The sequence below is a fragment of the Littorina saxatilis genome, linkage group LG9 (genome assembly GCF_037325665.1).
Source record: "Littorina saxatilis isolate snail1 linkage group LG9, US_GU_Lsax_2.0, whole genome shotgun sequence".
Classification (NCBI taxonomy): Eukaryota; Metazoa; Mollusca; class Gastropoda; order Littorinimorpha; family Littorinidae; genus Littorina; species Littorina saxatilis.
The window spans coordinates 48,890,872-48,899,436 of NC_090253.1; positions in this window are offsets into that span (position 1 = coordinate 48,890,872).

The following is an 8,565-nucleotide window of genomic DNA, read 5'->3' on the forward strand; positions in this document are numbered from 1 at the left end:
AGCGTAATTGATAATGAAGAGCACATTATTAGTGGAGAAAAACATAATGTGGGGGATGTTAATCGCTTTAAAAAGTTCTTGGAAAATAGTGAGTTAAATGATATGTGGAGGTTGTTCTGGCCACAGGAAAGGGAATTTACGTGGTCAAGAAAAAATCCCTTCATTGCTCGCAGATTGGATTATATTTTTGTTACCGACTCCGTGCTAAATAATATTAGAGACTGTAATATATGTTCCGTTGCACAATCCGACCATAGGTCGGTTCACATAACATATAAATTATGTTCTTTTGAGCGTGGTCCATCATATTGGAAATTTAATGATAGTTTGTTAAAGGATCATATCTTTGTTGATGAATTGAATTTGATGTTGGAAGAATTTGAGATACAAGATGAAATAATGGAGGATCACGTAAAATGGGACATGTGTAAGATTAAAATAAGAGAATTTTGTATTCGGTACAGTAAGGAAAAAAATAGATGTAAGTTTAATAGACATGGGGAATAGTTGTAAAATTTGAATAGGATTGACAAAGCCCTTGTTTTAGATCAAGATAATAACGAATTGTTGATGGAAAAAGATAAAGTAAAAGCAGAATTGGAAATTTATTCAATACAGGAAGCTAAGGGAGCCCAAACTAGGTCCCGAATTACATTTATTGAAGAAGGAGAAAAAATACAAAGTATTTTCTAAATATGGAAAACACATACTCAAACGCGAAAATTATGGATCACCTTGCTAAAGCAGATGGTCAGGTGATAACAAATCAAGATGATATTTTGACTGAACAAGTACAGTTTTTTAGAAGGAGATACGAAAAAAATATTGAGTTTGATGAACATTTGGTTGAACAGTTTTTGGATGGTGTTGAAGTTCCACAATTAACAGAACAGCAGAAGACTGGAATTGATAGTCCGATCACTTTAACAGAATTATCGACATCCTTAAAAAATATGAAAAACGGTTCCTCCCCTGGATGTGATGGTATTACAACCTCCTTTATGAAGTTATTCTAGTGTAAAGAAAAATACATAGTATTGAATTCCTTTCATGCATCTTTTTTAAAGGGAGAATTAAAACAACGGGCAATCATGATATTAATTCATAAGGGTAAACAGTTACCAAGAGACGACCTTAATAATTGGCGACCGATTTCACTATTAAACACTGATTATAAAATATTGGCGAAGACTCTTTCAGTTCGCCTATCTAAAGTTATTTTAAATATTATTGGTGAAGATCAGTATGGTTTACTGAAGGGTCGAACCATCAGTTCAGCGATCCGGCAAATAGACGATTTAGTGTCGTATGTAAACGAATATAATAAACCTATGTTCCTTGTAGCACTGGACTATAAAGCTGCATTTGACACGATTTCCAAAGAGTATATTGTGTATGCATTTAAACGATTTAATGTTGGTGCCGTCTTTGTAAGATGGGTAGAGATTTTATTGTATAAATCGGAAAGTTGTATCCATTTTATGGGCTGGTGATCGGAATGTATTGAATTGAACGCAGGTATCAGACAGGGCAGTTCGTTTTCACCGATGGCCTTCATTCTTGCATTAGAATTGTTGGCCTTGAAAATTCGAAATGATGGTTCAATTAAGGGTCTGCCTCTGCCGAAAGAGACTAATAATAATTATGATATGTTCTTTAAGATATTATTATATGCTGATGATGTGACCCTATTTTTGAACGGTATGGATGAGTTAAAAAACGCATTAACCCTTGTTACCTATTTTTCCAAATTTTCAGGTTTGGCAATGAATAGACAAAAAACTGAAATCATGGCCTTAGGCAGTGATAAAGATGGTAATGAAAATGAGTGCGGGTTAAGGTGGACTACAAAAGTGAAGATCTTGGGAATTTATTTCAGTAGCTCCTCATCGATCTCTGAGATTGAAGAAAACTGGACAAGCCGTATTGAAAATATACGACGCAACATTGTGAAATGGTTTAAACGAAATTGAAGTATCATGGGGAAAATATGCATAGTGAAATCTCTTTTGTTATCGCAGATTATTTATCCGTTGCAAGCACTGGTAATACCCGAAAAGGTATTGACTGAGATAAATACTTTGTTTTACAGATTTATTTGGAAAAAACGATTTTCAAACACTAAGGCATTTGAGAAAGTTAAACGAAAAGTGATGTGTCAAGAGTTTCCTGATGGGGGTTTAAAAATGATTGATGTCATTGATATGCAGTCCTCTTGTTTGTTGTCCTTGGCGGTAAATTTATTGAACGAAAAGCAGGAAAGATGGAAACAGATACCGATTCATATGTTTTCGAAGCTTGGTGAAAGGTTGTGTTGCTTCCAATCTAACACCACGGTAAAATTTTTTAAAGGATTGGGATTAATTAAAAATGTATTTTGGAAACAAGTTTTAATTTGCTGGTTGAAAAATAAGGACATGATTCAGAGAGCAGTAGGTGGAGAAATGTTATTAAGTGATACGTGTTTATGGAACAGCAGTGATATAATCCATTGCGGCCAAACCCTGTTTTTTAGCGACTGGATCAAAGCAGGCGTTTGTCGAGTAAAGGATGTATCTGTTGGTACTGAGTTTTTGCCCTTTAATATTATGCAGCAGAAGGTTGGATGTAAGCCCACAAGATTCTTTGAATATAGGGTGATTTGTACAGCAGTTAAAGCAGCAACACTACGCTCTGCAAATGGAAATGTATGTGGACTCAACGATTTAAAGAATCTGAGTAAGCCTTGTCAATTTCGCAAATTAATTATAAAGGCAAAATATGTGGAGCCGGTTATAGTTAAATTTTGGGAACATAAATTTGATTTCAGGCCGGAAAAAGAGCAATGGTTAATGGTAAATAAAGTAACCACTGAAACAAGATTGTGAATGTTACAATGGAAACTATTGCACAATATTTACCCCACAAATATTTTACTGTATAAAATAGGCATTTCCGCGAGTAATTGCTGTACTTATTGTGAGCACGAAATTGATTAAATTGAACATTTTTTTTACTTTTGCCCAAAAATTATGTCCAATTGGAAATGCGTTGAGAATAAAGTGAATTGTAAATATAATGTGATTATTAAAATTACCGTAAAGGAAGTTTTCTTGGGCGTATTTGAAAATTCACAAAGTTCCAAAGCACTAATAAGTTATGTGAATTATTTGATTGTGATAGGCAAAATGTGTGTTGGTATTTATAGATATGGTTCTCCTCTGGATATTGTATGCATTTTTGAGATTGAAGTGTTATGTAGAAAAGTTGTTTAAAATACATTTAGCTATATGAATGTTAATGATATAGGTATATTTAAAGTAGAAACATTACTATAAAAAGCAGAAAAAAAAGATCAATGAAGAAGGATGCTCCCCGCCAACAAATAAAAAAAAATAAAAAAAAAATAAAAAAAGGCAAAAAAAAAAAGGGTTGAAGCAGCCTGCATGCATCTGAGATCAAAAAAAAAAAAAAAAAAAAAAACAAAAAAAACAAAAAAAGGAACCGACAAGGATAAGATGAAATTGTTTTTAAATCGATTTCAGAAATTTGATTTTGATCATAGTTTTTATATTTTTAATTTTCAGAGCTTGTTTTTAATCCAAATATAACATATGTATATGTTTTTGGAATCAGAACATGATGAAGAATAAGATAAACGTAAATTTGGATCGTTTTATAAAAATAAATTAATTACAATTTTCAGATTTTAATGACCAAAGTCATTAATTAATTTGTAAACCACCAAGCTGAAATACAATACCGAAGTCCGGCCTTTGTCGAAGATTGCTTGGCCAAAATTTCAATCAATTCGATTGAAAAATAAGGGTGTGACAGTGCCGCATCAACTCAACTGCAAAGCCCCTCGGTCCCAGTCCTGTTCCCCCTTGCTAAAGAAACTTCATTGGCTCCCTGTAGAGCTGAGAATCCAATATAAGTGCTGCTGTATCTGCTACAAAATAATATCTGGCTCAGCCCCATCCTACCTGTCTGACCTGTTCACACTCTATACACCCTCACGATCCCTCCGCTCCTCTGTAGACACAATAATATTCCGTCTATCTTCTTTTAGTCGCAAACAGCACGGCCAGAGAGCCTTCTCCCACTCTGCTGCCGTTGCGTGGAACTCTCTCCCTTACTCTATCCGACACTGCCAAACATTCTGTTCCTTCAAATCAAACCTTAAAACACACTTCTTCACACAGTATTTTGATTAATTTATTTCAACATGGTGCATTTTTGATCAGGTGTTTGAATGTTTGAATGTTTTGCCTGTGTTAGTATGCTTGCAGCTTGTATTAATGTAGTGTTTCGTTGTTCACTTGTGTGCTGAATGCTGCTGCACATGCTTTTTTGCTTTGCTTTGTATGTATATGTATGTTTGTCATTGTAAAGCGCTTAGAGAATGTAAAGCGCTCTATAAATCTCCCATATTATTATTATTATTATTATTTACAAAAAGCCGGATATGACGTCATCAAAGACATTTACCGAAAAAAAGAAAAAAAGTCCGTGGATATCATATCCAGAAACTCTCATGTCCAATTTCATAAAGATCGGTCCAGTAGTTTACTCTGAATCGCTCTACACACACACACACGCACACACAGACACACATACACCACGACCCTCGTCTCGATTTCCCCCTCTATGTTAAAACAGTTAGTCAAAACTTGACTAAATGTAAAAACAAAAGGAGTTGTTGTCACAAATGAAGTGAAAGCCAGTGTGTGACAATAAATCTTTCATTTCATTGCGAGTGACTTTGTTCGTTTTCAGACCCCCCGGAATCCCGCGCAGCTATCACCATGGACCCTCCCGAGACCGAACCACTGAAGCAAGGAGACAACATCACGTGCACAGTGTCTGGAGGCAAACCACGCGTGACGAACGTCACATTTCACTGTCAGCACCCTTATCATGCAGACCAATATGATGACGTCAGTGATGACGGACGTAACGTGAGCAGTTCCATCACGGTGAACACCTCTACTGCTACGGATGTCAACATGAATTGCACCTGCTCTGCTTATTGGCTGCCGGAACCCGGGCTTTATGATAACATCACATATAAAGAGTTTATATTGGAATGTAGGTCATGGGCTTTATTTCATTTCTTACACATTACTGTGTCTGTTGTGTGTCCGTCTGGCTTCATTTTTTTGTGACATTGTGTGGCAATTCGCTCGTATCCTTGGACGATATTCGGTTACAGTAAGTCAGAAAGACAGACACAAAGACACACAGGTATACTCAAATGACTGACACTCACGTTCTTATCTTTGTCGAACGAATGCTACTATACTGAAGGAGCATTGTTGCAATCGCCAGTGTTAATGCCATGAGTGTTTCTTGTCTTCACAGAGGAAGCAATATGAGAAGCTATCGATGGATTCGTTCTTTACTCAAGGCGAATTAAGTCATGACTGGCCCAAGAGATTATATGCATTAGTCTTAACTAAAGTGATGGTGTGATGAAGCCGCAAATCGTGTTAATCTCCTCAGTGTTGGATTTGACAGCTACACTAGCATCTAAATCTCCCCTTATATCCACACTAAGATTTGTATTTCAGTTATGCTGGTTACGCCAGAATTGATTTTTTTGTAGTTACCGAACTAGTGATGTCATATTAAATGTAATCTAAAAATTGCTTCGTCAGTTCCTATATTGATGTTTTATGTTGTCTCTCCATTCGTCCGTTCGTCTGTAACAGTTCATTGCTGAGAAGTAAAGCTTGTCAGTTTAAACAAACAATACATGGTAACGCTATTCATGCCACCTACACGAGTTCGTTTCGCAGATCTGAACCATTAAGTGTCTCTGCTATCAGATTGCGGCGGACTTTTGCCTTTCTTCTTTAAGTTATTGAGACATCACAGTGCGCTAAGAGATTTATAGAGCAAATCGAGAAAATGAATTATTGAACGAAGCGCAAAGCGCTGAGTTCAATCATTATTTTCAAGATTTGCTCTATAAATCTCTTAGCGCACTGTGATTGTTTCAATAACGATATTGTCAGTAACGACAAAAGATTAGAACGTTTAAAAAGGCAATTTTGTTCTGCCAGCGTTTGAATCAATTGTGGACAGGTCGAGTTAGATCTACTTTTGTGTGCGTGTCGGCTCTGCACATTTCGGGGGTATTGACGGTTTCATCGCCGACTATGCATGTTACGATTTAATTACCGTCTGTACCGTTTTATCGAGTAGCAACTAACAGTATGAGTTACAGTTGTGCGAAATGTACCCGTTAGCATACAGTTTCACTTATGTATTAATTATTGGTATAAAAAACAACATGTACCGAAATGTTCTATGCTCCCCAAAAAATGAACGACCCCCAAGCAACTGAGTGGCGTCCCCTGATGTCAAACGACTCAAAGTGACACGTTCGTTCCCTCATTCGCGACAAAATAAAGTTAACATGTTATATGTCGCAATGTACCTGCATACATCTGGGAGGTTGGTGCTATGATTACATGGTCAGAATGTTTTGAAGCCTTCAGGTATTCTGTTTACATCGTAGTTGTCTTGACATATGCGAAAACCGTTAATTTCAGTCCTGTGTAGCAGCCTATTTTGAAGCAGCCCAGTTTGACCGGGAGGTCATTCTAGGCTAGCCTAGTTGACCGGGAGGTCATTCTGGGCTAGTCAGTTTTGACCCCCCTCTAGTCAATTTTGACCCCCCCTGCAAACTTAAGGAATGAGTACATTAAGACGATTAGAAACAATATTTATGCATATATGTATATAACTACATATATCTAAGGTTTGGGGGGGGGGGTCATTCTGGGCTAGCCAGAATGACCTCCCGGTCAAAATCAGCTAGCCCAGAATGACCCCCCGGTCAAAACTGACTAGGCCAGTCAGTTTTGACCCCCCCTTCAAACTTCAAGAATAAGTACTTTAAGACTTTTTAAACCGAAATGAATGTAAATGTGGACAATATTTGTTAGAAAAATGATATTACAACAAACAAAACAAAAACCCTTAACTTTTTTTCAACAACAACAAAACAAGTTTCGACGCTTCCCTTCAAACTTCAAGAATAAGTACACTAGGACCTCTTAAAACAAAACATACGCATGTATGTATGCATCTATGCATCTCCCCAGGTTGGGGGGGGGGTCAAAATCAGCTAGCCCAGAATGACCCCCCCCCCCCCCCCGGTCAAAACTGACTAGGCCAGTCAGTCTTGACCTCCCTCTCAAACTTCAAGAATAAGTACTTTAGGACCTTTTAAAACGAAATATATGTAAATGTGCACGGTATATGTTGGAAAAATGATTTTTAACAAAATCGAAAAAAATCCAAAGAAATTACTTTAAAAAAAAAAATTATACAAAGTTTCAACACTTCCCTTCAAACTTCAAGAATAAATACACTAGGACCTTTTAAAACGAAATGTACACATATAGGTATGCATCTATGCATCCCCACAAGTTGTTTTTTTTTTTTTTTTTTTTTGGGGGGGGGTCAAAATCAGCTAGCCCAGAATGACCCCCCGGTCAAAACTGACTAGGCCAGTCAATGACTGCCCCCCCCCCCCCCCAAAAAAAAAAAAAAAACCACTTGTGGGGATGCATAGATGCATACATATATGTGTACATTTCGTTTTAAAAGGTCCTAGTGTATTTATTCTTGGAGTTTGAAGGGAAGTGTCGAAACTTTTTATAATTTATTTTTATTTTTTTAAACTAATTTTTTTGTATTTTGTTTTCTCGATTTTATACTGTGCACCTTTACATATATTTCGTTTTAAGAGGTCCTAAAGTACTTATTCTTGAAGTTTGAAGGGGAGGTCAAAAGTGACTGGCCTAGTCAGTTTTGACCGGGGGGGTCATTCTGGGGTAGCTGATTTTGACCGGGAGGTCATTCTGGGCTAGCCCAGATTGACTGCCCCACCCCCCCAACTTGTGGGGATGCATAGATGCATACATATATAGGTATATTTCGTTTTAAAAGGTTCTAGTGTATTTATTCTTGAAGTTTGAAGGGAAGCGTCGAAACTTTTTATTTTATTTTTTTTTTTTAAAGAAAGGTTTTTTCGAAAAAAAAGTTCGATTTAAAAAAAAAAATCATTTTTCCAACAAATACTGTGCACATATACAATATAATTTGTTTTAAAAGGTCGTAAAGTACTTATTCTTGAAGTTTGAAGGGGAGGTCAAAATTGACTGGCCTAGTCAGTTTTGACCGGGGGGGTCATTCTGGGCTAGCTGATTTTGACCGGGAGGTCATTCTGGGCTAGCCCAGAATGACTGCCCCCCCCCCCAAAACAAACTTGTGGGGATGCATAGATGCATACCTATATGTGTACATTTCGTTTTAAAAGGTCCTAGTGTATTTATTCTTAAAGTTTGAAGGTAAGCGTCGAAACATTTTTGTTGTTGTTGTTGAAAAAAAGTACGTTTTGCTCGATTTTTGTTGTTGATTTTTTTAAAAATCATTTTTCCAACAAATACTGTGCTCATATACATATATTTCGTTTTAAAAGGTCCTAAAGTACTTATTCTTAAAGGTTAAAGGGGAGGTCAAAACTGACTGGCCTAGTCAGTTTTGTCCGGGGGGTCATTCTGGGCTAGC